The sequence below is a fragment of the Hylobates moloch genome, unplaced genomic scaffold (assembly GCF_009828535.3).
Source record: "Hylobates moloch isolate HMO894 unplaced genomic scaffold, HMol_V3 SCAFFOLD_1, whole genome shotgun sequence".
NCBI lineage: Eukaryota > Metazoa > Chordata > Mammalia > Primates > Hylobatidae > Hylobates > Hylobates moloch.
The window spans coordinates 56487128-56501691 of NW_026652276.1; the positions used below are offsets into that span (position 1 = coordinate 56487128).

The 14564-nt window shown below is 35.9% G+C and overlaps 1 long non-coding RNA gene across 1 annotated transcript in view; it reads left to right on the plus strand.

Annotated features, from left to right (window-relative positions):
- The window catches only part of LOC116810570 (uncharacterized), a 150814-nt gene extending 137292 nt beyond the window's left edge, over nucleotides 1–13522 (plus strand). The window contains exons 8-9 of the long non-coding RNA XR_009213993.1: nucleotides 10332–10368; nucleotides 11681–13522. This is a non-coding gene — a long non-coding RNA (uncharacterized LOC116810570). The remainder of the gene's footprint in view (nucleotides 1–10331; nucleotides 10369–11680) is intronic.
- The last annotated feature ends 1042 nt before the right edge of the window (nucleotides 13523–14564 follow it).

Consider the following 14564-nt stretch of genomic DNA (forward strand, 5'->3'; position numbering starts at 1 on the left):
TCTAAGAATTTTACATCCAATTATCTAGATTACTGAATGAGATAGGTCTTTTGTTTTCTTTTCTTCTTAACTCATTCTAGGAGGCCAGCATTACTCAGCCTAATAAGTAACTCTTTCCATTTATTGATGCTCTTCTCAATTCAATTGTGTTATGTCCTGTTCTTAATAAATACAACTGTCTTCAGTTTCCCAAGAAGTTGAGGATTTTTTTTAAATTTTATTGTGGAAATACTTGCCATTTTAACCATTTTTAATTGTAAAATTTGGTAGCATTATGTTCATAATGTTGTGCAGCAATCAACACTTCCAAAACTTTTTCATCATTCCAAACAGAAACTCCATCTATTAAGCAGTAACTTTCTGTTCTTACCCTCAAACCTAGCCCCTGGGAACCTCTCATCAACTTTCTGTCTACAAGTTTGCTATTTTAGATATCTCATTTAAATGAAATTATATATTTATCATTTACATCTGGCTTATTTTACTTAGCATAATGTTCTGAAGGTTCATCTATGTTGTAGTATGTATTAGGGCTTCATTCCTTTTGATGGCTAAATAATATTCCATTGTATGTATATATGACTTTTTTTTGTCCATTCACTTGATGATTGATAGATTTTTGGGTTGTTTTCAACTTTTGGCTATTGCAAATAATACTCCAATGAGCATTAATGGATAAATATTTGATTGAGTTTATATTTTCACTTCTTTTTGGTATATGCCTAGAAGTGGAATTGCTAGGTCATGTAATAATTCTGCATTTAGCCTGCATTTAGCAATGTATGTGTTCCAATTTCTCCGCATGCTTGACAAAACTTATTTTCTGTTTTTATTTTTATTTTATTTATTTATTTTTAGTAGTCATTCTAGTCTGTATGAAGTGGTAACTCATTGTGGTTTTGATTTGAATTTCCTAATAGTGTTGAACATCATAGCATGTGCTTTTTGCTCATTTGTATATTTCCTCTGGAAAAATGTCTACTCATCTCCTTTGTCTAGTTGTTTTTTCCTTTTTGTTGTTGAGTTGTAGGAGTTTTTACAATATATTTTGGATTTTATACCTTTATCAGATGTATGATTTGAAAATATTTTCACCCATTCTGTAAATTGTCTTTTCACTCTCTTTTTTTTTTTTTGAGACGGAGTCTCGCTCTGTCACCCAGGCTGGAGTGCAGTGGCGCAATCTCGGCTCACTGCAAGCTCCGCCTCCCGGGTTCACGCCATTCTCCTGCCTCAGCCTCTCCAAGTAGCTGGGACTACAGGCGCCCGCCACCACGCCCGGCTAATTTTTTTTGCATTTTTAGTAGAGACGGGGTTTCACCGTGGTCTCGATCTCCTGACCTCGTGATCCGCCCGCCTCAGCCTCCCAAAGTGCTGGGATTACAAGCTTGAGCCACCGTGCCCGGCCGTCTTTTCACTCTCTTGATATTGTTCTTTGATATACCATTACTATACAGTTTTGATTACTGTAACTTTGTAAAAAGGTTTGAGGTTGGGAAGTGTGATTCCTCTGACAATGTCCTTCTTTTTCAAGGTCTGGCTATTTTGGACCCTGTATAGTTTCCTATGAATGTAAGCATTAGCTTTTTCATTTCTGCATAAAAAAGCTATTGGAATTTTTCTAGGAATTATGTTGAATCTGTAGATCACTTTGAGTAATATTGACATCTTAATAATATTGAATCTTCCTACGCGTCAACTAAGGATGTCTTTCCATTTATTTAGCTCTTCTTTAATTTCTTTCAGCAATGCCGTATTCTTTGTAGTGCCTTTCATCTCTTTGAATTTATTCCCATGTATTTTTTTAGATGCTATTGTAAATGGAATTACTTTCTAATATAGTTTGGATGTTTGTCCCCTCCAAACCTCATATTGATATTTGATCTAGGGCCTGGTGGGAGGTGTTTGGGTTATGGAGGTGAATTCCTCACGAATGGCTTGGTGCCTTCCCCACAGTAATGAGTTTATGTGAGATTTTGTTGTTTACATGAGGCTGGCATGTCTCATTCCCTTTTATGCCATGTGGCACACCTGCTCTCCCTTTGCCTTCTACTATGAGTCAAACCTTCCTGAGCATTCACCAGAAGCTGAGTAGATGCTAGTGCCATGCCTGTACAGCCTGCAGAACCTTGAGCCAAATAAAACTCTCTTCTTTATAAATTACCCAGTATCTTTTATAACAATGCAAAATGGACTAATATACTTTGTTACATTAAAAAATACTTATTTCAGGTCCGTAGAAACATAATGTGTGTGTGTGTGTGTGTGTGTGTGTGTGTATCTTGCATAATGGACATTTGCTGAATTCATTTGTTAGCTCTTTTAGCCTTTTTTTGGATTCTTTTGGATTTTTCGTCTCATCTGTAAATAGACACAGTTTGACTTCTTCCCCTCCAATTTTGATGCATTTCATTTTTGTAAATGTCTAATTGTTCTGGTTGAAATTTGTAATATGTTGCTGAATAGCTGTGGTGAAACATTAAAACTTTCCAACAAAGAAAAGTCCAGGAAGAGATGGCTTCACTGGTGAATTATACCAAATATTTAAGAAAAAATTAACACCAATTCGTCTCAAAATCTTAAGAAAATAAAAGAGGAAAGAACACTTCTTAACTCATTCTAGGAGGCCAGCATTACCTAGATATTAAAGCCATAGAAAAACATTACAAGAAAACAAAATTAAACACTGATATTTCCTGTGAATATAGATAGGAAGAAAACTAACAAAAATGCTATCAAACTAAATTTAACAGCATATTAAAAATATTTTAAACTATAACTCAGTGGGGTTTATCCCAGAAATGCAAGGGTTGTTCAAATTAAGAAAACCAATCAATTTAACACACCATGGTAGGGGTTAATAGCATTCCCTCAAAATAGTTAAAGTTTCAATCCCCAGTAGCTTATAATATGGCTTTATTTGGAAATAGAGTGCTTGTTGATGTAATTACTAGTTAAGATGAAGTCACACTGGAATAGGTGGGTCCCTAAACCAATATAACTGATGTTCTTATTAAAAAGGAATGTCATGTGAAGAGAATGACACACACCAAAAGGAAAACACCATGTGAATACTTGTGTCAAGACAAGCAGCTACAGAAGCTTCGAGAGAAGCCTGGAACATATACTTTCCTAGTGCCTCCAGAGTGAGCACAATCATACCAGCACTATGATCTCAGCATTCTTGTCTCTAAAACTGGGACAATAGATTTATATTATTTCACCCATTTAATTTGTGGTACTTTGTTATAATAGCCCTAGGAAACTAATACATGCCACATTAATTCAATTAAGAGGAAAAACAACGTGGTCATCTCAATTGAGGCTGAAAAGGCATTTGACAAGAACTACTACTCTTTCATGACAGGAACCATCAGGAAACTAGAAAAATAAAGAAACTTCATCAATATGGTAAAGGAGATTTATAAAAATTCCAAAGCTAGCATCATACTAGTGATAAAGTTTACTCAACATTTTGTCAGTCTAGCTAAAGGTTTGTCAATTGTGTTGATATTTTCAAAAACACAATTTTCTACTTCATTGGTTTTATTATTTGTCTATTCTCTATTTATCACTACTCTAATCCTATTATTTCATTCTTTCGAATCGCTTTGAGTTTATTTTGCTCTTCTTTTTCTATCTCAACATGTAAAGTTAAGGTTATTGATTTTATATATATTATTAATAAATGTAGACATTTACTGCTATAAATTTCCCAGTGAGCACTGCCTTTGCTGCATTCCACAAACTTTGTTATGTTTTGTTACTATTTATTGTAATTTTGCTAAAAAATTATGTGAATTTTCTGACTCCCATTGTGATTTCTTCTTTGACTCTATTGATTAATAGTGTGTTGTTTAACTTCCAAATATTTGTTAAATTTTTCAGTTTTCCTATACTTATTGATAACTAACATCATTCCATTTTGTTTAGAAATGCTACTTTGTAAAATTCTGCATTTTAAAATTTATGGAGGTGTGTTTTGTGACCTAACATATGGTCTATTCTGAAGAATGTTCTAGGTACACTTGTGTATTCTGCTGTTGTTGAGTGAAATGTTCTATATATCTACTAGGTCTAATTGGTTTATAGTTTTGTTCAAGATCCTCTAATTACTTATTGGTCAGTCTAGATATTTTATTCATTATTGAAAGTGGTATACTGAACTTATTTAAGAACTATTTATCCACTGAATTCTGACCACTTCATCAATATATAGTGTCATTCTTTGGTCTTGGAACAGTAGGTGACCAAAAGTCTATTTTGTGTGATATTAGTATAGCCACCCAAAGTTTTTTTGGCTTCATATTTTCGTGGAATGTGTTATTCCATTCTTTTTTGAAAAATTTGTTTCTTTGGATCCAAAGTAAGGCAGCATATAGTTGGATCATGTTTTTTGTGTGTGTCTTTTGTTATTCTGCTAATATCTGTCTTTTGATTGAAGAACTTTCATATATTTACATTTGAAGTAATCACTAATAAGGAAGAACTTTTACCATTTTACTATTTGTTTTCTGTATGTCTGGTAGCTTTCTCCCCTAGTTTCTCCCATTACTGCTTGATATAATTTGGATGTTGTCACCTCCAAATCTCGTTGAAATGTAATTCCCTGTGTTGCAGTTGGGGCCTCGTGGGAAGTGTTTGGGTCATGGGGATGGATCTCTCATGAATGGCTTAGCCTTATCCCTTTGGTGATCAATGAATTATCACCCTGGCAGTTACACAAGGTCTGGTTATTTAAAAGAGTGTAGTATCTTCCTACTCTCTCTCTCTCTTGCTCCTGCTCTTGCCACGTGATACGCTGGCTCCCCTTTGCCTTCAGCCATGATGGTCAGCTTCCTGAGCCCTCACAAGGAGCTAAGCCGATGTTGCTGCTATACTTGTACAGCCTGCAGAAATGTATGACAAATTAAACCCCGAATCTCAGGCATTTTTTTTATAGCAACTCAAAAATGGCCTTACACACTGGTGATATTGTCTGAATATTTGTGTCCTTCCAAAATTCATGGTGAAACTTAATCCTCATTTTGGTAGCATTAAGAACTGGGGCCTTTGGGAGAAAATTAAGTCATAAACACTCTGCTCTCATAAATGAGTCTAGTGCCCTTATAAAATGGGCTTGAGAGAGCCTTCTGACCTTTTTACCATGGGAGGACACTAACAAGTCTCCATCTATGAAGCCCTCACCAGACACTAAATCTGCTGGCACCTTTATCTTGGACTTCCCAGACTCCAGAACTATGAGCAATAAATTTCTGTTTTTCATAAATTTTCTAGTCTAAGGTTTTTTTTTACAGTAGCCAACACCTGAGACAAAAATGGGTACCAAGAAGCAGGGTACTGCGTAATAAATACCTAAAAATGTTCCAATAGCTATAGAACTGGATAATAAATAATTCTGGAAGAGTTATGTGGTACATTTGCAAAAAACAGAGTATTAAGGTTGATTCTGGTGAGGGCCCAGGAGAAGAGAGTTGTGGAGAATGCCAGAATCTTAGAGACTACCTAAAAGGTCATGAGGAAAATTTGGTAGGAATATGGACAATGAAGGTAATGAAGTCTTGTATGGCAATGGGAAACATGTCATTGGAAACTAGAATAAGGACATCCTTGTTTTAATGAGGCAAAAACTTGGCTAAATTGTGTTTATGCCCTGGTGTTTTATGGAAAGTAGAACTTGTGAGTGATGAAATAGGATATTCAGTGAAAGATATATCTAAGCATAGTGTTGAGGGTGTAGCATGACTTTTATTGACTTCTAAAGGGTGTGACTGAACAAACATTTGATAACATTAATATAAACAGAAGGAAGCCAGTAGTTATTTATTGAGACAGTGAAAAAATGATCCTGAAGGCATTTTGCAGATAATTGATGCTGCCCCTCCTATCACAGGCTCAGAGTGCCAAGGCCTAAGGGCAAAACAATGACAAAAGGGGAGTCTTGGGTACTCCTGGTACTTTAGCTAAGTCTCTGCTCCCCACATTCTGGTATGGTGCTCCTTAGTTGTCCCAGATGTGGCTCAAGTAGACCAAGGAGCAGTGCAGGCCACAGCAGCTTCCCCTTTGGAAGGCACATTGTGGTAATCCATGCTGGCATCAGTGTAATGCTTATTCTGGAGATACACAGAGTTGAAGGGTTTTAGGGGTATGGCTACCTCCACCTAAATTTTAAAGGATGCCCGAGAGAGCAAATTTTATGAATGAAATTTGTGCTCTTATAAAAGACATTTCATGGACTGCCTTGCTCATTTTGCCATCTGAGGGTACAGCATTTGGCCCTTCTGCCATGTGAGGATGCAAGAAGAGAGTACCACTTTGAGGCAGAGAGCAAGCCCTCACCAGACACCTAATCTGCTGGTGCCTTGATCACAGACTTTCCGGTTTCCAGAACTGTAGAAAAATCTTTTGTTTATAGATTACCCAATCTAAAATATTTTTGTTACAGCAGCCGACATGAACTAAGAACACTATCTTCTTTTGCGTTTAGTTGATTTTTTTGTAATTTGATTCCTTTCTCATTTTCTTTCATATATTTATTTTGAATATTGTCTTAATGTATACTATGGAGATTACATTTAACATTGTAATTTATAACTTACAATTTCATTGCTCTCAATTTAACTTTAGTAGCATGGGCAATTTCTGCTCCTATACAGCTTCATCTTCCCCATTTCCCTGTATATTGTCACAAATGGCTTTTGAATATATTGTGTGGACAACACCATAGATTTATAATTATTTTCACAAGTTTGCCTTTTAAATTCTGTAGAAAATGAAAAATGTAATTAGAAATCAAAAATATAATATTATCTTTTATTTTTAATAAAAGTATTTTATTATTTGTGTATTTACTTATGTATTTGCCTTTGCCAGAATTTTATTTATTCATGTGGCTTTGACTTACTGTCTAGTGACTTTCATTTTAACTTGCAGGACTCCCTTTGTCACTTCTTACAGGAGAAGTCTAGTGCTAACAAGCTCCTTCAACTTTTAAGCATATCTTATAAGAAATTATGAGGCATAGAATTCTTAGTTGACAATTTTTTAACAACTTTAAATATTATTGAGAATCCTTGTACATGAACATCAGGAGTCTCTTCTGACACTGCTTTTATGATTGCCTTTTTTCCAAATTTATAAAATTATAGTAAAATACACATAACATAAAATGTACAATTGGAATCATATTAAAAGTTTATATGTCAGTGGTATTAAATACATTCATAATATTGTGCAGCTATCACCACTACTATAGTTTTTGAATAAATTTATCCCCTCAAAATTCATGTTAAAATTCTATCCCTAGTGTTGTAGTGATGGGAAGTGAGGCCAAGTAAAAGGTTCTTGGGTCATGGGAGTGGATCCTTCATAAATGACTTGTTATTATTTTCATGTGCATTTTCTTTTTTTTTTTTGAGACGAAGTCTCACTCTGTCACCCAGGCTGGAGTGTAGTGGTGCAATCTCGGCTCACTGCAACCTCTGCCTCCCAAGTTCAAGCAATTCTCCTGCTTCAGCCTCCTGAGTAGCTGAGATTACAGGTGCATGCCACCATGCCCTGCTAATTTTTTTTTATTTTGTATTTTTAGTAGAGATGGGGTTTCGCCATGTTGCCCAGGCTGATCTCAAACTCCTGACCTCAAGTGATCTACCTGCCTCGGCCTGGGATTACAGTGCTGGGATTACAGGCGTGAGCCACTGCACCTGGCCGGTAGTGCATTCTTACTCTGGCAAGACTAGATTAGTTCTTGTAAAAATGGAATAATTTCTGTGAGAGTGAGTTGTTATAAAGCCAGGACACTTTTTGTGTTTTGCTTCTTTGCATGTGTCCACTTCCCCTTTGATCTTCTCTACCATGTTATGAGATAGCACAAAAGCTCTTACCAGAAGCCAGGGCCATGTGTTGAACTTCCCATCCTGCAGAACTGTGAGATAGATAATTCTGTTTTCTTTATAAATTACCCAGCTTTAAGCGTTATATTATAGAAATACAAAATTGACAAAAGCATAAAATTGGTGCCAAGGAGTGGGTATTGCTATACAGATAACTTGAAAGTGTGGAAATGTCTTAGGAACTGGGTAATGGGTAGAGGTTAGAAAAGTTTGGAGGATCCGGCCAGAAAAAAGACTGTATTGTTATGAATAAAGCATTAAGGGTGATGCTGGAGAGGGCTCAGAACAAGGCTAAATATGAGGTAAATTTTGGCCAGATGAGAAGTAGTTATCTGTATAATGAGCAAAGGTTATCCTTGTTATACAGTTGTAGAAAACATGGTTGCATTGTGTTCATGCCCTAGGGATTTGTAAAAGACCAAACTAGAATATCTGGTGAAAGAAATTTCTAAATATCAAATTACTCAATAAGCAATATAGTTGCTACTTTTAATAGCTTATGATCAGTTACAGCAGTAAAGAAATGACCTAAAGGCAGAATTTATAATTAAAAGGGAAGCAGAAAATAAAGATTTGGGAAATTCAGTCTGACCATGTGGTAAAGAATAAGAGCATCTGCAGGGGAGAAATCAACTGAGCAATCACTTTCTTAAGAGATTTCATGAATAAAAGGGAGCCAGATGTTAATAGTCAAAGCAAAGGATAAGAGGGAGTAAAGGCATTTCAAAAGCGTTTCAGATTACCCTCTGCATTACAAGGGTCTGGGAAGACAGAATGACTTTGGGGGACAGGCCCATAGTTCCAATACCCTGTGCTGCCTAAAACACTGCTCCTTGCATCCTGGCCATTCTAACTGAAGCCTCTGTGGCTCAAATGGCCCCAAGTACAGCTCAGATCACTGCTCTGGAGACCCAAATGCTAAGTCTTGGAGATTTCCACATGGTGCTGTCTGCAGACCTGCAACATGAGGGTATTTTGTATGTGAGAAGAACACGAGTGTTGGGCAGCCAGAGGTAGAATGCTATGGTTCAAATGTGGTTTTTTGTCACCACAATTTTTGTTAAAGTTTGATATCCAACGTGATGGTGTTGGGAGGTAGGGACGCTTGGGAGGTATTTTTGTCATGGGGGAAGATCCCTCATAAATGGCTTGGTGCCATTCCTACGGTAGCATGTTCACATTCTGGTGAGGTTGGACTAGTTCTTACAATAATGGATTGGTTCCTGTGAGGATGGGTTGTAACAAACCCAGGATGCCCCTTGCATTTTGCCTCTTTGCATGTGTCCACTTCCCAGGTGATCTTCTTTCTCATGTTATAATGCAGCAGAAAGACTCTTGCCAGAAGCCAGGACTATGCACTTAAACTTCCCAACATGAAGAACTATGAGTAAAATAATCTTTTCTTTATAAATTTCACAGCTTCAGGTTTTCTGTTATAGCAACACTAAATGGACCAAGACAACCACCATTCATCTCCTTAACACTTTTTGTTTTGTAAAACTGAAACTTAACCCATTAAACAATATCTTTTCATTCTAAGCCCTCCAGCCCATGGCAACCACCATTCTACATTCTGTCTCTATAATTTCAACTAAGACTCTAAGTATCTCATTTATGTGAATTCATATAGTTTTTGTGTTTATGTGACTGGCTTACTTCACTTTGCATAATGCGCTCAAGCTTCATCCATGTTGTTGCCTATGTCTCAACTTTCAATCTATTTGTGTCTTTGATGCTAAAGGGAGCCTCTTGTAGATAGTGTAAAATTGAATCAAGTTTTCTTTAGTCTGTCAGTCTTTGTCTTTTGATTTGAAACAGTTTGATTCATTTTCACTTAAAGTAGTGACTGATAAGGAAAGACATACTTCTGTCATTTTGCTATTTGTTTTTTATATGATTTATCACTTCTTTATCCCTCATTTCCTGCATCACTGTTTTTTATGTTTAATTTTTTGTTATGAAATATTTAACTTTCTTTTTCATTTACTTTTGTATTTTAAGGTATTTTCTTTCTAGTCACCATAAAGATTACACTTACCATCCTAAAATTACAATAACTTAATTAGAATTATACTATTTTAACTTCAGTGATTTACAGAAACTCTGCTCCGTTATTGCTTTATCCCTATCACTTTCAGTTATTGTCACAAAATTACACCTTTATGCATTGTGGGTCTAAAAGTATAAAGTGGTATTTTAAATGCATTCTTCTCTTAAAGTATAAATGTGAAGTTATAAACCAGTTATAATAGTACTAGCTTTTAGACAATTGTTTTTAAAATACGTTAGTACCTTAAATCCTGTGAAAACTAAGACGGTATTATAAATGTTACATTAATACTAGCTTTTATAATTTCCAATGTATTTATGTTTATGTACATTTTATTTCTTTATATGGCTTTGAATTACTGTCTATTGTCTTTTCATTTCATCCTGCAGGACTTCCTTGAGCATTTCTTGTGGAGTAGGTCCAGTGGTAAGAAAATTCTTTAGCTTTTGTTCATATGAATATGTCTTACTTTTCTTTGTCACATTTGAAGGACAATTTCGCTGGGTATAGACTTTTTGCTTGGCTTTTTTTTTTCTCCTTTAGCAGTTTCAATATATTGACCCGTTGCACTCTGACCTCCAAAGTTTTAATGAAAAATCTGCTGACAATCTTAAGGAGATTTTGGGCTGAGACAATGGGGTTTTCTAAATATACAATCATGTCATCTGAAAACAGAGACAATTTGATTTCCTCTTTTCCTAATTAAATACCTTTTATTTCTTTCTCTTGCCTGATTGCCCCTGCCAGAACTTCCATTACTATGTTGAATAGGAGTGGTGAGAGAGGGCATCCTTGTCTTGTGCCGGTTTTCAAAGGGAATGCTTCCAGTTTTTGCCCATTCAGTATGATATTAGCTGTGGGTTTGTCATTAAATAGCTCTTATTATTTTGAGTTACGTTCCATCAATACCTAGTTTATTGAGAGTTTTTAGCATGAAGCGCTGTTGAATTTTATCTAAGGCCTTTTCTGCATCTATTGAGATAATCATGTGGTGTTTGTCATTGGTTCTGTTTATGTGATGGATTACATTTATTGATCTGGGCATGTTGAACCAGCCTTGCATCCCAAGGATGAAGCTGACTTGACCATGGTGGATAAGTTTTTTGATGTGCTGCTGGATTTGGTTTGCCAGTATTTTATTGAGGATTTTCACGTCGATATTCATCAGGGATATTGGACTTAAATTTTCTTTTTTTGTTATGTCTCTGCCAGGTTTTGGTATCAGGATGATGCTGACCTCATAAAATGAGTCAGGGAGGATTCCCTCTTTTTCTATTGTTTGGAATAGTTTCAGAAGGAATGGTACCAGCTCCACTTTGTACCTCTGGTAGAATTCAGCTGTGAATCTGTCTGGTCCTGGACTTTTTTTTTTTGGTTGGTAGGCTATTAATTGCTGCCTCAATTTCAGAACTTGTTATTGGTCTATTCAGGGATTCAACTTCTTCCTGGTTTAGTCTTGGGAGGGTGTATGTGTCCAGAAATTCATCCATTTCTTCTAGATTTTCTAGTTTATTTGCATAGTGGTGTTTATAGTATTCTCTGATGGTAGTTTGTATTTCTGTGGGATCGGTGGTGATATCTCCTTTATCATTTTTTAGTGTATCTACTTGATTCTTCTCTCTTTTTTTTCTCTATTAGTCTGGCTAATGGTCTATCTATTTGTTGATCTTTTTAAAAAAACAGATCCTGGATTCATTGATTTTTTTTGAAGGGCTTTTTGTGTCTCTATCTCCTTCAGTTCTGCTCTGATGATTGCGACAAAGACAATAAATTACCTAGAGATACAACTTACAAGGGATGTGAAGGACCTCTTCAAGGAGAACTACAACCACTGCTCAAGGAAATATGAGAGGACACAAACAAATGGAAAAACATTCCATGCTCATGGATAGGAAGAAGCAGCATCATGAAAATGTCCATACTGCCCTAAGTAATTTATAGACTCAATGCTATCTCCATGAAGCTACCATTGACTTTCTTCACTGAATTGGAAAAAAACACTTCAAATTTCATATGGAGCCAAAACACAGCCTGCATAGCCAAGACAATCCTAAGCAAAAAGAACAAAGCTGGAGGCATCACACTACCTGACTTCTAACTATACTACAAGGCTACAGTAACCAAAACAGCATGGTACTGGTACCAACACAGAGATATAGACCAATAGAACAGAACAGAGACCTCAGAAATAACACCACACATCTACAACCATCTGATCTTTGACAAACCTGACAAAAACAAGCAATGGGGAAAGGATTTCCTATTTAATAAATGGTGTTGGGAAAACTGGCTAGCTATATGCACAAAGCTCAAACTGGATCCCTTCCTTACACCTTATACAAAAATTAACTCAAGATGGATCAAAGACTTCAATGTAAGACCTAAAACCACAAAAAACCCTAGAAGGAAACCTAGACAATACCATTCAGGACATAGGCATGGGCAAAGACTTCATGACTAAAACACCGAAAGCAATGGCAACAAATGCCAAGATAGACAAATAGGATCTAATTAATCCAAAGAGCTTCTGTACAGCAAAAGAAACTATCATCAGAGTGAACAGGCAGCTTAGAGAATGGGAGAAATTTTTTGCAATCTATCCATCTGACAAAGGGCTAATATCTAGAATCTACAAAGAACTTAAACAAATTTACAAGAAAAAAAGAAACACCCCCATCAAAAAGTGGGTGAAGGATATGAACAGACACTTCTTAAAAGAAGAAATTTATGCAGCCAACAGACATATGAAAAAAGGCTCATCATCACTGGTCATTAGAGAAATGCAAATCAAAACCACATTGAGCTACCATCACATACCTGTTATAATGGTGATCATTAAAAAGTCAGGAAACAACAGATGCTGGAGAGGATGTGGAAAAATAGGAACACTTTTACACTGTTGGGAGTATAAATTAGTTCAACCATTGTGGAAGACTGTGTGGCGATTCCTCAAGGATCTAGAACTAGAAATACCATTTGACCCAGAAATCCCATTACTGGGTATATACCCAAAGGATTATAAATCATTCTAATATAAAGACACATGCACATGTATGTTTATTGTGACACTGTTGACAATAGCAAAGACTTGGAACCAACCCAAATGCCCATTAATGATAGACTGGATAAAGAAAATTTGGCACATCTATACCATGGAATACTAAGCAGCCATAAAGAAGGATGAGTTCATGTCCTTTGCAGGGACGTGGATGAAGCTGGAAACCATCATTATCAGCAAACTAACACGAGAACAGAAAACCAAACACCACATGTTCTCACTCATAAGTGGGAGTTGAACAATGAAAACACTTGGACACAGGGAGGGGAACACAGGGAGGGGACACTTGGACAAACACCAGGCCTGTTGGGGGTTGGGGGAATAGGGGAGGGATAGCATTAGGAGAAATACCTAATGTAGATGATGTGTTGATGGGTGCAGCAAGCCACCATGGCACGTGTATACTTATGTAACAAACGTGCATGTTATGCACATGTACCTCAGAACTTAAAGTATACTTTTTTTAAAAAAAGAGAAATCTCCTGACAATCTTATTGAGAATTCCTGTGACACGTCACTACTTTCTTACTGCTTTCAAAATTCTCATTGTCTTTTGAAAATATAATTATAACATGTCTCAATGTGATTCTTTTTGAGATCATCTTACTTGGAGTTTATTGACTTTGGATGTTTATATTCACATCTGTCATGAAATGTGGGAAGTTTTCAGACATTCTTCAAATACTCCTCCCCCTTTCCCTGTCTTTTCCATTTGGGACTCACAAAATGCATTGATCCACTTGATGGTGACCAGAGGTTCCTTAAGTTCACTTCACTTTAATTTTTTAAATCTATTCCTCAGACTAATTCATTTTCATTGTTCCATCTTCAAGTTTGAGGGTTTTTCTTCTGCCTACTCAAACCCACTTTTGAATCTCTCTAGTAAATGTGTTATTTAGGTTATTGTAATTTTTGTCTCTAGAATTTCTTTTTGTTTTCCATTTAGTTTTCTATGTCTTTCATTAATATTTTGATTTTGTTCATACACAGTTTTAACTTTATATCTTTGAGCATCTTTAAGAATATTGATTTTAAGTGTTTTTCTAGTATATTTGCTGTCAGGCTTTTTTAAATAATAATTTTTGTTGATTTATTTTTTTTCCTTTGAATGAGCCACACTTTCAAGTTTCTTTGTATGCCTTGTGAGTTTTCATTGGAACTGGACATTTGAATCTAAGAAATGTGGTAATTGTGGAAATCACATTATCTCCTTCCTAGTTTGCTGTTTTTAGTTATTTTTTTTTAATTGTGGCTTTCTATATCCCAAGGATCTGCCTGAGATGTAAACTTAAGATCTTCTCAGGTCTTTTCTGAGACTATACCTTTTCCTGAGCATGTGTGATCACTTTATTATTTTCTTTGTATATACATCGCTTTCTAATGTCTAGTGTTTAATGTCTAGCTCCCAAAAAGTGAGAAAAATTTAAGGTGATGAAAGAGACATCAGTCCTTCAAATCTTGGAAATCACTTTAGCTGGAAGTGAAATCGTTTTCACAATGCAGGAAGGTGCAGCAACAATTACCACCCACCTCTGTCTGTACCTCTTTAATGAGAATCAGCAAT